This window comes from Dioscorea cayenensis, chromosome 3 (assembly GCF_009730915.1).
Source record: "Dioscorea cayenensis subsp. rotundata cultivar TDr96_F1 chromosome 3, TDr96_F1_v2_PseudoChromosome.rev07_lg8_w22 25.fasta, whole genome shotgun sequence".
NCBI lineage: Eukaryota > Viridiplantae > Streptophyta > Magnoliopsida > Dioscoreales > Dioscoreaceae > Dioscorea > Dioscorea cayenensis.
The window spans coordinates 7,750,638-7,767,652 of NC_052473.1; the positions used below are offsets into that span (position 1 = coordinate 7,750,638).

The 17,015-nt window shown below is 42.4% G+C and overlaps 2 non-coding genes across 2 annotated transcripts; both read right to left on the reverse strand.

The window, feature by feature from the left end:
• Window positions 1-4,348: 4,348 nt before the first annotated feature.
• Window positions 4,349-4,455, reverse strand: LOC120257708. The gene has a single exon (XR_005535797.1). It is a non-coding gene; the product is annotated as a small nucleolar RNA R71 (small nucleolar RNA).
• Window positions 4,456-16,428: 11,973 nt separating this feature from the next.
• Window positions 16,429-16,535, reverse strand: LOC120257775. Its single transcript, XR_005535861.1, has one exon. It is a non-coding gene; the product is annotated as a small nucleolar RNA R71 (small nucleolar RNA).
• Between the last annotated feature and the right edge of the window lie 480 nt (window positions 16,536-17,015).

Consider the following 17,015-nt stretch of genomic DNA (forward strand, 5'->3'; position numbering starts at 1 on the left):
ACCTTTAGAAAACTCAAGTTAAACCTGAGGAAAACCACTAGATCAAAATCTCCATGGGATGAGGAGAAGATTTAGGAGAAGAAATGAGAGGATTTCACCAAGAAATGGGTGAGAAAGAAGAGAGAAACCAGTTGAAAAAGAATGAAAGTAAAAGAATGAAAGGAAAAGAGATGAGGGTGAGAGGTATAGGCCAAAAACGGGCCATGTAGACCCCATGCGGGTCGTATGGTGGCTGCATGGCCCAAGACAAATTCTCAAGTTTTCTGGGCTGGGGAGCAGACGGCCCCCACGAGGGCCGCATAGGGGCTGCATGCGGCACAACAGAACCCTCTGTTTGCTGTCTCAAGTGTCGTAGACGGCCTCCATGCGGCCATTTGATGGCCGTATGACAAATGTTTTTAAACCGCAGAAATTCTGCTCCAAATGATAAAACAATTATATGGCAGGTTGCAAAACTTCTCCAAAAATGAATAAAATGAATAAAACTATGATCTAGCGTATGAAATGAAACCAAAACATGAGTTTCTCAAGAAGTTGCATGAGTTAATCACAATAAAATCGATGAGAGAAACATGTAAAGTATGAGAGCATGAACTTATTCACACAACAAAAACATAAAGGAAACACAAATACACTAAACAAGAACACAATCTACACTTAACTAAAACTACAAAAAGAAGAAATTGAAGAAATTGAAGCTTGGGTTGCCTCCCTAGAAGCGCTTGTTTAATGTCATTAGCTCGACATACCTCTTTCATACCTAAGGAGGCTTGAAAATGGTGTGTTCATCCTGGCTAGAAGTTGCATAAGAACTACCAAGAAATATGAAACATACCTTCCGGGATGGTGTCAAATTGAAGGCCAAGCATGAGTTACCTTTTGGCCTCCATGGAAAGAGCTTGCGCTGGGAATTGTGAAATTTAAACTTGGGTGGATCCTTAGAGGGTTTGAACCTCCTTCCCGCTTCTTCTTTGGTCCCGACAAGAATTCCTTTGAGTACCCCACCACAAAATTGCTTGGGCATCCAAGGTAAAAGCTTTGGTGGAGAGTTATTTAAGCTTGGCAAGGGTTGGTCATTAGATGGCCTCAACCTCCTACCCATATTTTCTTCCTCGACTCTTGGAAATTTGCCTTGAATTATCCAAAAGAGTTGTTTGGGCTTCCAAGGGAACAAGTTTGGTTGAGAACTTGTCAAGCTTTAACATCCTATCCACAATTTTTTTCTCAACCACGGTGTGATGAACTTCAAGTGTCCATAACATTTGCTTGGGCCGCTAAGGAAACATTTTTGGTTGGGAATTGTCGCAGCCTGACATCGGTCGGTTCAAGGATGACTTTGGTTTCCTCCCCACATCTTCAAATACAATTCTCAGAGATTTGTCTATGCACTTGAAAATTATGGATTGCTTGATGGAATGGTCGATATTGAGGCAAGTAGTGTCTTCAAATGTGGTCGATGAAGTTTCTTCAACTTCCTCAAATTTTTCCATGGCCATGATCTCATCCTTCGCTTTATCTTCTTCAATTTCATCTTAAGGTGGAACATCCACTATTTTCTCAAAAGGTATTAATGCTACATCAATTGCTTCTTCAACCTCCAACACCTCAATATCAACTTCCACCTCAATTTCACCGTTGTTCTCTTCCTTTCTAATGTCATTCTTAGATAAGTCTTCGATAGTTTGGGTATTAAAAATTGTGGTATTCATGGCTTCAAGTTTAGTGTCCGCATTCATCATAAATCTTGAAACACCTCCTATCTATTACATCCACATTAATTAATAACTGGAGGATGATAATGCCCTGCTGTTGAAAGGAGGGTTCTTGTAGTAATATTTGGTAAGGGTATTCCCATTGTTGACTATGACGATATACCGAAGAACTTTGGTGTCCTCCAATGTGGATTTGATAAGTGCTTGTGTGATATGAATGCGAAGCATTCTTTCCTTATGTTAAGCATTACCTTCTCGGGTTTTTACACTAATATGTGTGTTTTTATGTTAGTTTTATGCAGGTAGGGTTGTGAGGCCGATTATGAAGAAAAGAAGCCAATGTGGATCATAATGCACCGATTTTGGAGGAAATCTTGCTAATGTTCAAACACAAAGACAAAAATCTAGTGTGAGATGCTAGAGTGTGTGCCAACCTCCTCGTATTTGACTTAGCATAGCCATTTGGAGGGGCACAAGGGCAGTCGCACTCAAGCATTCGACTTATGCACATAGAACAAGATCCATGACATGAAAGTATGGATTCAGAAAGTATTTCAGGATGGATACTATAGCAGAGTACGACAGCAATGATGTAGCAAAGTATAGTAGAAGCACTGTTCATAGCCGGCCGAGAAAACTGCAGAACAGAGAATCCACAGGAGCGTCCACAGGGGCGTGTCGATCCTCGATTCCAGCCCTATTTAAAGCCGATTCAGCCTCGATTTTAGCATTCCTTTCTCGATCTTTTCCACAACTTGAGAAAGGGCATCAGCTATGGTTTTGAGAGGTATTGGCTAGGGTTTTGTAGAGGTTCTACGGCTCCGGCATCGCTCATCGTTTTGAAGAAGGCTATTAGGAGAGCTTTCGTCAGCACCGATCCGACGAGGTGTATCCTAGGCCGGATGAAGGACCCTTTGCGACGAGTAGAGGACTCTCCACAAGACCATCGACACGACTATCGAGGGGATTTTCTATGGATTTATTGCTTTTACATTCTATTTCTTTGATTGTAATTAGCTCCATGGAGAGCTAAACCCCTAGTGGGTACTTGGGTATTTGTGAACCCTAGGATGTATTCGTTTCATTGAATCTCTTTATTATGCTTTCAATTAATTGATGTTTATTATGAGTTCCAACCTTGAATGCTTGATTGTTTGAATACTCCCCTAGAGTGATACTAGGGTTGAGAGTTCTTGTTGGTAACCTTGTGAGTGACTGACACACCACGAGTGTTAGACAAAGCTAGGTTGGAGAGGGTTGAGAGGGTGAGTCGAGAGGTACAGGAGCATCCCCTTTCCCCTCCGATGTGTTAGATTCTACATCTGTTCCTTGAGTTCTTTGCGGCCATAATAGAGTGAATGGTCTAAGGGATGACCTTCCGCTGGGGCTTAGTTGTGGGTGTAATGGAGTGAAGCGCAGAAGTGATCTTAGTATCTAGGGCTTAATTATGGTTAGGGACCTTCCACCTGAACCAAAGGTTTAGGTCTATAATTAGGAAGTGATTTATCACTTGGAATCCCTAGAGCTCATTGCAATTCTATGCGAGTGCGAGATTGAGAGGTTATCCAATCTCTCCTCCGGTACATGTATAGAGTTAGGCATGGTTGACCTTAGACTTGGGACTATGTAATTAAGGATTTCCATGACTCACTGTTGCATTAATTAGGAATCATAATAGGTGTTCCTGCACTTGAAACGATTTTCCTTAGGTGGAGCAATATTCGGGTACCCAATCTTTATTGATTGCCTTACCTTCTCCTTTACTTGTGCTCTCTTACTTGTAGTTTTTAATTTTGAGAATTGAATCATTGTCACATATATCACTATTCATCTTTCACATAGCTAAGAAGCGAATTAAGTGTTTTTTTATTCACTACTCCTTGTGGATACGATACCCGCTCATCCGGGATTATTACTTCGACAAACCCGTGCACTTGCGGGATATACGCAAGGGGATCTTATCAATTTTTTGGCGCCGTTGCCGGGAAGTAGGCGTTTAGAGATACTTTGCACTTTATTTTCTTAGCTATCTTACCATACATTCTATTTCATATCTTCTTATTCTATCATCGTTCTGATTTTTTTTTCTTTCTTTTTGGGTGCAGCTCCAGGTTATGACCCAAGGGAACCCCTCAATATTGATTGAAGGAGATCTTGAGCTTGAACGTACACATAGAAGAAAAGGGAAAGAGCCTGTGCAAGAACAGTCTAATCTAGCTGATTTAGAAGTGGAAGAATCTGAAAACATGGCAGAACAGAATGAGAAATAGCGAACATTATCTGATTATGCCAGACCTTCAGTGTTGGGGACGCAATCGAGTATTGTGCGTCCCCCGATTATAGCTCAGAACTTCGAGCTGAAGCCAGCATTCATCCACATGTTACAGGAATCCGCACAGCTCAATGGTTTGGCCGATGAGGATCCAAATAGTCATATAGAGAGTTTTCTTAAGGTCTGTGATATGCTGAAGATAAACGGGGTGACGGATGATGGCATGAAGTTGCGAGCCTTCCCATTTTCCCTAAAGTAGAGAGCGAAGCAGTGGCTACACTCATTACCTAGAGCATCAATTACCACATGGGAGGAGATGGTAGAAGCTTTTCTTGCCTGTTATTTCCCTCCCGGAAAATCCGTAAAGCTTAGGAATGAGATCTCATCCTTTGTTCAGTTGGAATTGGAGTCTCTATTTCAGACATGGGAAAGGTTCAAGAAGCTCCTAAGAAAGTGCCCGCAACACGGATTTCCAGAGTGGATGATTGTTCAAACCTTTTACAATGTTTTGAACCCGAGTATAAGGCAACTCTTGGATGCGGCAGCAGGAGGTACCTTAGGTAGCAAGACCCCTGATGAGGCCCATCAGTTAATTAAAGAAATGGGGTTAAACAGCTACCAATGGAATGCTAGGGAGAAGAAAAAGATGGCCGGTCTCCATGAGATAGATGCCGTAACATCATTGGTGGCTCAAGTGGAAAATTTGAGTAAGAAGTTAGATCTTCTAACTTTAAATAGAGTAGCGGCCGTGACGAATTGCAACGGGTGTGGTGGAGGACATGCTCTCTCTGATTGCTTGATCTCTATTGGTTATATATCTTCGGTGGAGAACGTTGATTTTGTAGGTAATGGCATGAGACCTCAAGGAAACCCATATAGCAATACCCAAAATCTGGGTTGGAAGAATCATCCCAATTTCTCATGGAGCAATCAGGGTCCACCAAAGCCCATGTGGACACTGGGTTTCCAACCACAACAACAAGCCGTGCATGTGGAAAACAGAGTTTCAGGTTTGGAAACCCAAATGAATGATTTGGAGAAGGCCTTGACTAGATTTGTGCAATCTATGAATACAAGGTTTGAATCAGTTGAGGCCACAGTTCGCAACCACACCGCTTCTTTACATAACCTTGAAAATCAGGTGGGGCACATTTCGAAGTTTCTTTCGGAAAGGCCACATGGAATCTTGCCGAGCAATACAGAGACCAACCCTAGAGAGCAAGTGAAGGCGATCACTTTGAGAAGTGGTTGTGAGGTTGAAGGTAGGCTTCCGAGTGAGATGCCCAAAGAACACGCACCCGAGGTTATAAAGGTAGAAGAGGGAACAAGCAAAGAGAAGGAGGTGGCACCCCCACCTTTCAAGCCATGAATCCCTTATCCCTCTATATTGAAAAATGACGAAGGGGATGAATAGTACAAGAAGTTCCTGAGTTTGTTGAAGCAACTCCACATTAATATTCCTTTTGTTGAGGCATTGGCCCAAATGCCTAAGTATGCGAATTTCTTGAAAGACTTGTTGACCAACAAGAGAAAGTTGGAGGAGAGTGCTTCGGTGGTTCTAGATGCTTCATGCTCGGCGGTGTTGCAAAGGAACATGCCGAACAAAAATAAAGACCCGGGAAGCTTCATTATTCCGTGTAGCATTGGCAATATGGGTGAAGAAATGGCATTGGCGGACTCAGGGGCAAGCATCAACGTCATGCCATACACCTTCTTTCAAAAGTTAGGCTTAGGTGAGCCTAGACCCACTCGGATGACTTTGCAATTGGCGGACCGAACAGTGAGACATCCGAGGGGTATCATCGAAGATGTACTTGTCAAGGTGGACAAGTATATATTTCCTGTAGACTTTGTGGTGCTAGACATCAGCGAGGATGCGGATGTACCCTTGATACTTAGGAGGCCATTCTTGCGGACTTCCAAGGCATTGATTGACATGGACGACGGAGAGCTAACTTTGAGAGTTGGAGATGACAAGCTCACATACCGCCTTGCATGCAGGAAATATTCAATCCGGACCTGTACGAGGGTTTGTTCGACCAAGAGGAGGATGATGAAGAAGTAATGATGCTTGCTTCGACTGAAGAAGTACCATCTACCCCGGGGATCTTGAAGAAGGTGCTCTAGAAAATGGAGAGGGCTAGGAGCCGCCACCAAAAATGCTCCAAAGTTGTTTGTGACGTACATGAACCGAAGAAGTTGGATGAACCATTGGTAGGTGGCCCCAAGCCCGATAATACACCCGCTACCTTCAAGAGTTTGTGCTCATCATGCTTCCAAGTCATGGGTAAAAGGGCAACATTGATTTATGTAAAGTTTGTATGAATAAATTGTTGAGTGTTGGTGTCTTGATTTTTAGATACTTATGCTGTGATTTTATTTGAGGTTTTGAGTATTCATCGTGCATTTTCATGTGGATTTGGCGAAGTTGGGTCGTTTGAGCTTTATTTCATGGGTTTCAGTGGTAAAACTTGCATAATAGGGCAGGCTCTGAGTGTGCAAACATGTTTAGAATTCTTTCTGCAGAGCCTGCAGGTTTTTCTAAGGCATCCAGGGAAAATGCATGGGCGTGTGGTATTTCTGCATGAACGTGGATTTGCACTGCGAGCTCATCCAGAGAAGGCGCAGGGGCGTGCGTCGACCCCTGTCAACGACCATGTGAATATTACACGCCTGTGGGCAATTTCCATACGAGCGTGTGATGTGGCAGATTATCCTGAGAGTGCATAGGGGCGTGAACTCACCCATGTGGGCGACCTTGTGAACTTCGCACGGGTGTGGATAATTTCTGCAAGCCCGTGCAAATCTTTGCAGAGGAGCTCTCTCCATCCCGAGAAGGCACAGGGGCATGCATTTGCCCCTGTGAATTGGACTTGTGAATGTCCACGCCCGTGTGGCATTTCCGCATAGGAGTGTGGAATACTTAGGAATTTTCTTGGATGTCTAGAGAAACCATAGGGGCGTGCGGCTGCCCCTCTGGGTCGGGCTGCACGGGCGTGGGTATCTTCCGCATGCCCGTGCGAGAATGTTCAGAGTCAGTGGATGTTTTCCAGAGAGCGTACAGGGGCGTGCACCTGCTCCTGTGCGGTCTTTTATGGAGGCGCAAGGGCGTGGGTAATTTCCGCACGCCCGTGCAGATGTACAGAATACCAAGAGGCGCGATGTCTTTTTAAAGAAAAGTCGTTTATCTTCTTCTTTACATCCTCCATTCTTCTGAGAGAACTCACACATCATTCTCTAACCTCTTAGCGGCTATTTGGTAGGATTTTCACGAGGTTTTCCGGCTGAATCTAAATTCTCTCATCTCAACTCGTCGATAAGCCCTATTCTTGATTCTCTTCATAAATTCATGATTTTCATTGATGAATCTAGTTAATAATGCTTTGTTTATTTAATTAGAATGATTATTTATGTTTAGAACGGAGTTAGAAGTAATTGTACGTTGTATTTTTGGATTTTTTTAGGCACGGCCGTGAGGTTTTCACGCCTCGTGGATCCACACGGGCATGCAGAAATTCCGCACGACCATGTGGATTTTTGCAGCATTAGTTAATCAACTTGTTTGATCGATCTCCTTTCAAATTTTGCAAATTATGGCCCCTCGGTCGAAGAAGCAAGCTGATAAGTGGCCGACATTATTCCAAGATGCACATCAATTTGTTCTTCGATGCGACCGTTGTCAAAGAGTCCAAAATCTATCGCGGCTCGATGAAATGCCTCAGAATCCATTTCAATTTTGTGAGATATTTGATGTTTGGGGTATTGACTTTATGGGCCCGTTTCCAAAGTCCAACGGTAATCAATACATTCTGGTTGCGGTTGACTATGTCTCTAAATGGGTGGTGGCTCAAGCTTTACCTACTAATGATGCTAGAACCATGGTCAAATTTCTGAAGAACTTGTTTACTCGATTTGGGCCCCCACGAATTATCATTAGTGATCGAGGGACTCATTTCTGTAACACTCGACTTGAGAAAGTGTTGGAGCGTTATGGAGTGCACTATCGCCTTGCTACCCTCTACGACCCACAGACAAGCAGTCAAGTGGAAGTCACAAATGGAGAGCTTAAGAGAATTCTGACAAAATTCATAGAACGAGGAAAACAAGTTGGTCATAACTTATAGATGACACACTTTGTGCTCACAGGACGGCCTATAAAACTCTAATAGGTACCACACCCTATAACTTGGTATATGGTAAATCATGTCACTTGACCATTGAGTTAAAGCATAGAGCCTTTTGGGCCATCAAGGCCATAAATTTTAACTTGAGTAAGGAAGGGGAACAAAGAATGCTTTATCTCAATGAGTTGGATGAATGGAGGATGAAGGCATATGAGAATGCAAGGATTTACAAGGAGATAATTCAACAATGGCACGAGAAGCCTATAAAAAACCTAAAGGAGTTCAACATCGGCGATCAAGTATTATTGTTCAACTCTCATCTGAGGCTATTTTTGGGGAAGCTTAATTCAAGATGGTTTGTGCCATATACTATTACCAAGGTGTCACCCTATGGCGCTATTGAAATTTCTCATCCAGAGAAATGTACATTCAAGGTGAACGGACATCGGCTAAAACCTTTTTTTGGTGGGGAGGTAAGTAAAGATGACAAGGAAGTATTCTTTCTCTGAGAGCCCCCGTGAGGTAAGAAGAGGTACATCAAGCTGAGTGACGTTAAACAAGTGCTACTTGGGAGGCAACCCAAGCCTTTACTATTTTCTAAGTTTTAGTTAGTATTTGTTTGAATAAGGCTTTGAGTGTTGGTGTCTTGATTTTTACATGCTATTGTGGTGATTTTCTCATGGATCTTTGGTGTTTTCATGTGCTTAAATGTGTTTTGGTAAAGTTTCTTGGTCGTTTGAGTGTGTTTTTTATGTTTCTTTGGTTACTTTTGCATAATATGGACAGGCTTGGAGTACTTATAAATGTTCAAAAATTTTTAAGTTTGTGGTTTTTTCTAAGTAATCCAGAGAAAACACACGGCCGTGTGGAAATTCTACACTGGCATGTGTTTGCATTCAGAGCTCATCCTAAGAGGACACAGGGGTGTACGTTTGCCCCTGTGAATGACCTTATAATGGTCACACGCTCGTCTTTAATTTCCACACAGGCGTGTATCTCTCTGGAGAGGGTTAGAGAGCTATCCCGAGAAGACACATGGGCGTGTGAATACCCCTGTGAGTACCCTTATGAGGATCCACATGCCTGTGTGGAATCTCTACAGTGCGTGTCGAACACTTACAATTTTTTTTAGTTGGACAGAGAAGCCACAGGGGCGTGTGGGTACCCCTGTAGGTCGAGCACACGGGCATGGAGAATTTCCACACCCCCATGTGGATGTGTTCAGAGATGCATTGTGATATCCTAAGAGCACACAAGGGCGTGTGTCAGCACCTGTGAAGTGCCCAAGTGGAGGCAGACTGGCGTGTGTAATTTCCACACGCCCGTGTGGATGTTCAGAATTCAACAGGCCGCTTAGACAACATACTCATTCACTCTCCCCGATCTTGCACCACCAATTTAGAGAGGGTTTACTTGAGTTTTCCAACCGATTTCAAGTTTTTCTTCTTCATCTCGTCGGTAAACCCTTATTCTCTCTTTTCTTTGCCATTACTTGATTTATTTGTTTAAACTAGAGAATGTGCTCCTTTTCTATGCTAAAGTGGTTAATGCATGTTTAGAATTAGTTTAGAAATAGTTTTTTTGTTTATTTGTGGATTTTTAGTATAGTGGCTTGACAGTGCCCCTTGCGTGTTACCCACAAGTACACTAGTTTGTCGAAGTAATAAATCTAAGTGTAAGGGGTATCGTATCCACAGGGAGTATTGAATAATGATTGTGTTGATAAAATGTGATACAAATAGAAATAAAGAAACAAGAATGAAAGGCACGAGTAAGTGAGAGGAAAGGCAATCGATAGAAGTGGAGTGCTCGAACAATGCTCCCCCTAGGACTAATGTTTCAAGTGCAAGACCTACTATAATACTTCCTAATTAATGCTTATTGAGTCGTGGAAATCCTAAAGCACACAGTCCCAAAACTATGGACAACCGTGACTAACTCTACACTATGTTCTGGAAGAGAAATCGCTCAGTCTTAACACCTCACATTGTAAAAAGTTGCATGGAGTTCTATGGATTCCAAGTGATAAACCCTATTCCTATGTGTAGATCTAACCTTTGGTCCAGGAAAAAGACCCCTAGTCACAATTAAGCCAAAAAACTAAAGTTCACTTCAATGTTTCACTCTGTAACTCGCGCAATTAAGTCCCAGTCATCCTTTAGCACTTCACTCTATTGTGACCGCAAAGACCTCTAGGGAATGGAGGTAGCATAAATCACATCGGATTAGAAAGGGGACGCTCCGCTACCTCTCGACTCGCCCTCTCAACCCTCTCCAATCTAGCATTGGCTAATCCTCATGATGTGTCACACATCCACAAAGGCTACCAAGATGGATTCTCAACCCTAGTGTCACTCTAAGGAAGAAATCATTCAACAAGCATTCAAAATTGGAACTCAATTAAAAATATCAATTAAGGAAAGCATAATAAAAGGTCAATGAAACAATAACATCCTAGGGTTTAAACAATCCAAGTACCCACTAAGGGGGTTTAGCTCTCCATGGAGCAAGATATAATTAATAATTAAATCGAATGTAAAAACAAGTAATCCATAAGAAAAATCCCCTCGGTATTTGTGTCGATGGTCTTGTGGAGTAGCCTCTTCTTCTAGGAAGGTCCCCTTGTCCTGCCTAGGGAACACTTCCCCAGATCGGTGCCAATGAAAGCAACCCCAATAACCTTCTTCCAAGAGAAATGCGGTGTCCAATCTGTAGGACCACTCCAAAGACATGCCAAAAACCTCTCAAAACCCTAGCTGATGGCCTCTCAAAAGATGGAGAAAAGTTGGAGAGAAGGGTGGAATAGTAACTGCTATAGTGTGCTTCTATAGTGATTTGTTACAGTACCTGCTACAGTACTCCACAAAAACACTCCCAATTCCACACTTTTCATCGAGGCTACATAAACGGGCACATGTTTATGCCATAGATCACAACTTTTCTTCAATCGAAGGCCTCATTGGAAAAGATCTTGCTATCATGCACAAGTCGGGACACGCAAATGTAACTATCTTCGTGCCCCTCCAACTCATTGTAATGACTTGAATACATGAAGTTTGGCACCACTTCATGTATCTTAGAGCCCCACTTATGACTTCGCATTTCTTCCTTCCAAGATTCCACCAAATAGTGCTTTCACGATCTACTTTTGGCTTCTTTTTTTAATACTTAGCTTCACAACTCTACATGCGCAAAAGAACACAAATACACATATTTTAGTGCTTAAACCTGTTAAAAGTAATGCTCATCGCAAGGAAAGAACACTTCACATTCTTAACACACAAGCACTTATCAAACTCCCCCACACTTAAGCTTTTGCTTGTTCTCAAGCAAAAATAAACATTGAAGCATAGAAGAAGGAAAAATTGGAAGTGCTTTGCCTTAGGTTCACCAAAGCATGAAAGGAGAGCGTTCTACAAAAAAGGGAACTTTTAACACTAAATACGAAAAAATCGATGCTCTAGCTAAAAACTTGAATCAAAAAGGACAACAAACCCGACATCGTGTAAGTGTATAAACTCACTCAATTAAACCCAAGGTATACTTCTCAAAGTTCTAAGTACAAGGGACTTATTTAACTACACGCATAACAAAACAAAAAGATGGTAGTAGCTTCACACATCCTCTAAGGTAGCCCTTTTCCGAAGCGGCCGCTAAGGTGGCTTTCACACTTTCCAGACGGTAGCTCTTTCTACCGGGGAGGTAGCTTTCACTCATCCCATGAGATAGCTCTTTCTCTCATCAGGGCATAACTAGTATCTGACTTATTAGAGTAGATTCATACTTCATTAGTGGTAGCTCTTTCCACCCAAAATGCACAACTAAACAATATGTCTATTTATTTTCTTTTCTTTTTTTGAAATTTATTATTATTATTATTATTATTATTATTTATTATTTATTTATTTTTTATAATTTCTTTAGCATAATAAAAGAACAAGAAACAAAACTAATTAGTCCCTTAAACATTTTACTTGAGTTTCCAAACGAGTTTCATGAGTGAGTGGTGCAACAAATATCAATCAGTCAAAAAATCCTAGAAATTCAACTAAAAAACTAGAGCATGAGAACATTTAATGTTAAAATGTCTCCTAAACTCAAGAATACAAACATTTGCAACTAAGGTGAACTACCATTGGTTATGTGAGCGTGTATGTCAATCAAAACTTATGTAAAAGACATATACAAAGTGAACTCCCCCATACTTAAGATGTACATTGCCCTCAATGTGCACATGCAAGCACAATAGAAAGTATAGCAATCATGTAAATATGTGGGAGTGGGCAATTGAAACAATACTCCCCTGACTGCAAATATCCACACTGGTGGGTGTTCGTGTGCCATATAGGTTGCCTCTGTCTGATCCTGCTTGCGATATGCATCTAGTGCCAGCTTAGAACCATCTACTACAACTCTCTCGGTCGCAAACGGTTCTGATGGGGGTACCTTAAGTACATAAACCCTGTCCGGGTACTTCTTGACCATGTCCATGAGCCTCATCATCTGTAACCCGAGGGGTGTTGGCACTGTAGTCTTCTCAGCTTCTCTGATCATGTCTCGTAATCCCATCCTCAGGAGGAGTCTAGTCATATAAGGGCTGGAGAAAATAACACCAATCCTAGAATAATGTTCATGATGCCTCAGGTACTCTGCTATGATGTGCGCTAAGTGAATCGGCTCGCTTCACACCATGGAGTATAGTATAAAAGTTCGAATCTACTCAGGACTCTAGTACTATCATCGTGGCAGTTCATTGATCTACTCAGGATGGCATGAAGATATCGGTAGCTAGGTCGGGAGAGGCATGTAGCCTTGGACACTTCCGGCTTATATCGACCCTAACCACACAATATCCTATAGCCTTTTTGGGGTGCCAAGCTACCCAAAAAGTTGGTCGGTAGCTAATCATACTCCTCTATCTCGGTGAATGCCTCATCATATAACCCAAGTCTAACGGATAACTGTGTGACGCTCATACTATGATGCTCTACAAAAGCTCTGAAATGAATAGCATCGACGCTATCAAAATGGGAATAAGAGCGGTCGAATACAAATAAGGCGAGCACCTCTAGCATGAGCTGGAGGATAATAGGATCACGAATAAGTAACAACCTGCTCCAAACCAACGCTGAAAGATCGGGAGAGTGCGAGAGAGTGCTCCCCTAGTGTTTGGAAGTGTGAAAATGAAAAGGTCTCGATAGATTTATAAAGAAAATCACGGCCTTATGATTTCTGTACATCCACACGGGCATGTGGAAAATACCCACGCCCGTGTGACACCACAGGAGAACCCACAGGGGCAGACGCATGCCCTGTATTCTCTAGGGATAACACTTAATACCTCTAAACATGTCCACACGGGCTTGCAGAAATTACCCACGCCTGTGTGCCCCGATCTACAGGGGTAAACGCACGCCCCAGTAGCTTCTCTGTCCACCCGAGAAAAACTATATAAGTGTTTCCCACGCCCATGTAGAATTTCCGCATGGGCGTGGATCTTCACAGGACCAGCTCACAGGGGCACTCGCACAGCCTGTGTATTCTCGGGATGGAAAGGAGCTCATCTACAGAGATCCACACGTGCGTGTGGAAATTACCCATACCCGTGTGTATAGCACAGGATCATCCACAGGGGCGAGTCCATGCCCCCGTGTCTTCTCGGGAAAAATCTTTATGTCTCTGCAGGGAAACACACGCCCATGCAGAAATTCCGCACGGGCGTGGACCATCACAAGGTCGTTCATAGGAATGAGTCCACGCCCCTGTGCCTTCTCTTGAGGAGCTCTGAACATAAACACACGCCTCATAAGTGCTTTTGCAATAAGAATGCGAAGTGTTCTTCCCTAATGATGAGCATTACTTTTATCAGGTTTTAACGCTAATATGTGTGTATTTATGTTATTTTCATGCAGATAGGTTTGTGAGGCTGAATATTATAGAAAGAAGCAAATGTAGATCATAAATGCACCATTTGGAGGCAATCTTGAGAAGGTTCAAACATGAAGACATAAGTCGGGTTCGAAATGTGGGAATGTGTGCCAACCTCCTCGTATTCAAGTTAGCACAACGATTTGGAGGTGAACAAGGGCAGCCACATTTAAATATTCTGGCTTGTGCATGTATAGCAAGATCTCCACCAACATGTCTATTATTGAAGAAGCAAAGCGATCTACGATGTAAACGTGTGCTTGTTTACGTTACCTCGATGAAAGCATAGATTTGGGATTGTTTCTGGCCGGTACTATAGGAGGGCACCATAGCAAACAATGTAGTAAGTACTATTCACAGATGTCCAAAGAAGGATGAAAACAGAGAATCCACACGGGCGTGCATTAATTCCACACACCTGTGTGAAAAATCCATAGGGGCGCCCACAGGGGCGTGTGGATTCTCGATTCCAGCCCTTTAAAAGCCGATTTCAACATTCTTTTCTCCATATTTTCCCCAACTTGAGAGAGGGCTTCGGCTAGGGTTTTGAGAGGTATTCGCTAGGGATTAGGAGAGGTTCTATGGCTCAGACATCGCGCTCCGTTTGGAAGAAGGTTAGTGGGAGAGCTTTCATCGGCACCGATCCGGGGAGGTGTATCCTAGGTCTAACGAAGGGACCCTTGGACGAGTAGAGGACTCTCCACAAGACCATCGCCATGACTATTGAGGTGTTTTCGATAGATTCTTTGCTTTTACATTTGATTTCATTGATTGTAATTAGCTCCATGGAGAGCTAAACCCCTAGTGGGTACTTGGGTATTTGTGAACCCTAGGATGTATTTGTTTCATTGAACCTCTTTATTATGCTTTCAATTAATTAATGTTTTATTTGAGTTCCAATCTTGAATGCTTGATTGTATGAATACTCCCTCAGAGTGACATTAGGGTTGAGAGTTCTTGTTAGTAACCCTTGTGAGTGAGTGACACACCGCGAGAGTTAGACAAAGATAGATTGGAGAGGGTTGAGAGGGTAAGTCGAGAGGTAGCAGAGTGTCCCCTTTCCCTTCCGGTGTGATTTATTCTACCTCTATTTCCTCAAGTTCTTTGCCGTTATACTAGAGTGAATGGGCTAAAGGATGACCTTCTGATGGGACATAGTTGCGGGTGTAACGGTGTGAAGCGTTGAATTGATTTTAGCACCTAGGGATTAATTGTGGCTAGGGACCTTCCACGTGGACCAAAGGGTTAGGTCTACATCTAGGAAGAGGATTTCTCACTTGGAATCCCTAGAACTCATTACAATTTTATACGAGTGCGAGGTTGAGTGGTTATTCAATTTCTCCTCTGGGACAAGTATAGAGTTAGACATGGTTGATCTTAAATTTGGGATCATGTATTTAAGGATCTCCACGTCTCATTATTGCATCAGTTAGAAAGTATAATAGAGGGTTCTTGCACTTGAAATGATTGTCCTAGGTAGAACAATATCCGGGAACCCCATTTATATTGATTGCCTTACCTTCTCCTTTACTTGTACTCTCTTTCTTGTTCTTTTACTTTTGTTATTTCACATGTTGTCACACATATCACTATTCATCTATGACTTAGTGAAGAAACAATTTAAGTGTTTTTATTCCCTACTTACTTTGGATACGATACCCCACTCATCTGGGATTTTATTACTTCGACAAACCCGTGCACTTAAGGGACATACGAGAGGGGCATTGTCAAGTTTTTGGCTCCATTGCCGGGGATTAAGCATTTAGAGATACTTTGCACTTTGTTTTGTTAGCTATTCATTCATTCATTCTAGTTCATTTCTTCTTATTCTATCATCATTCTGATTTCTTTTTCTTTCTTTTAGATGCATCTCCAGGTTATAACCCGAGGGAACCCCTAAATATTGATTGAAGGAGATCCTGATATTGAACGTACACTTAGAAGAAATGGAAAAGAACCTGTGCAAGAGCCATCTAATCGAGCTGATTTGGAAGTAGAAGAATCTGCAAAACAGAATGAGCAACAACGGACATTATCTTATTATGCTAGACCTTCAGTATTAGCGACATAATCGAGTATTGTGCGTCCTTAGTTTACAGCTCATAACTTCGAGCTAAAGCCGGTATTCATCCACATGTTGCAGCAATCCACACAGTTCAATGATTTGGCCGATGAGGATCCAAACAGTCATATAGAGAACTTTCTCGAAGTGCGTGATATGCTTAAGCTAAACAGGGTGACAGATGATACCATCAAGTTGAGACCCTTCCCAATTACCTTAAAGGGGAGAGTGAAGCAGTGGCTACACTCATTACCTAAAGCATCGATTACCACATGGGAGGAGATGGTAGAAGCTTTTCTGGCCCGTTATTTCCTTCCCGAAAAATCTGTAAAGCTTATGAATAAGATCTCATCATTTGTACAGTCAGAATTGGCGTCTCTATTTGAGATGTGGGAAAGGTTCAAAGAGCTCCTGAGAAATTGCCCGCAATACGGATTCCCGGAGTTGATGATTGTTCAGACCTTTTACAACAGGTTGAATGCGAATACAAGGCAACTCTTGGATGCTGCAGAAGGAGGCACCTTAGGTTGCAAGACCTCCGGTGAGGCCCGTTAACTAATTGAAGAAATGGGGTTAAATAGCTACCAATGGAATGATAGGGAAAAGAAAAAGGTGGCCGGGCTCCATGAGATAGATGCAGTAACTTCATTGGCGACTCAAGTGGAATCATTGAGTAAGAAGTTAGATCTTCTAACTTTGAATAGAGTGGCGGCCATGACTACTTACACTGGGTGTGGTGGAGGACATGCACCCTCCGATTGCCTGATCTCTATTGGTGATGCATCTTCAGTTGAGAATGTCAATTTTGTGGGTAATGCAATGAGGAACCAAGGGAATCCATAAAGCAACACCTACAATCTGGGTTGGAAGAATCATCCCAATTTTTCGTGCAGCAACCAAGGTCCACAAAAGGCCAT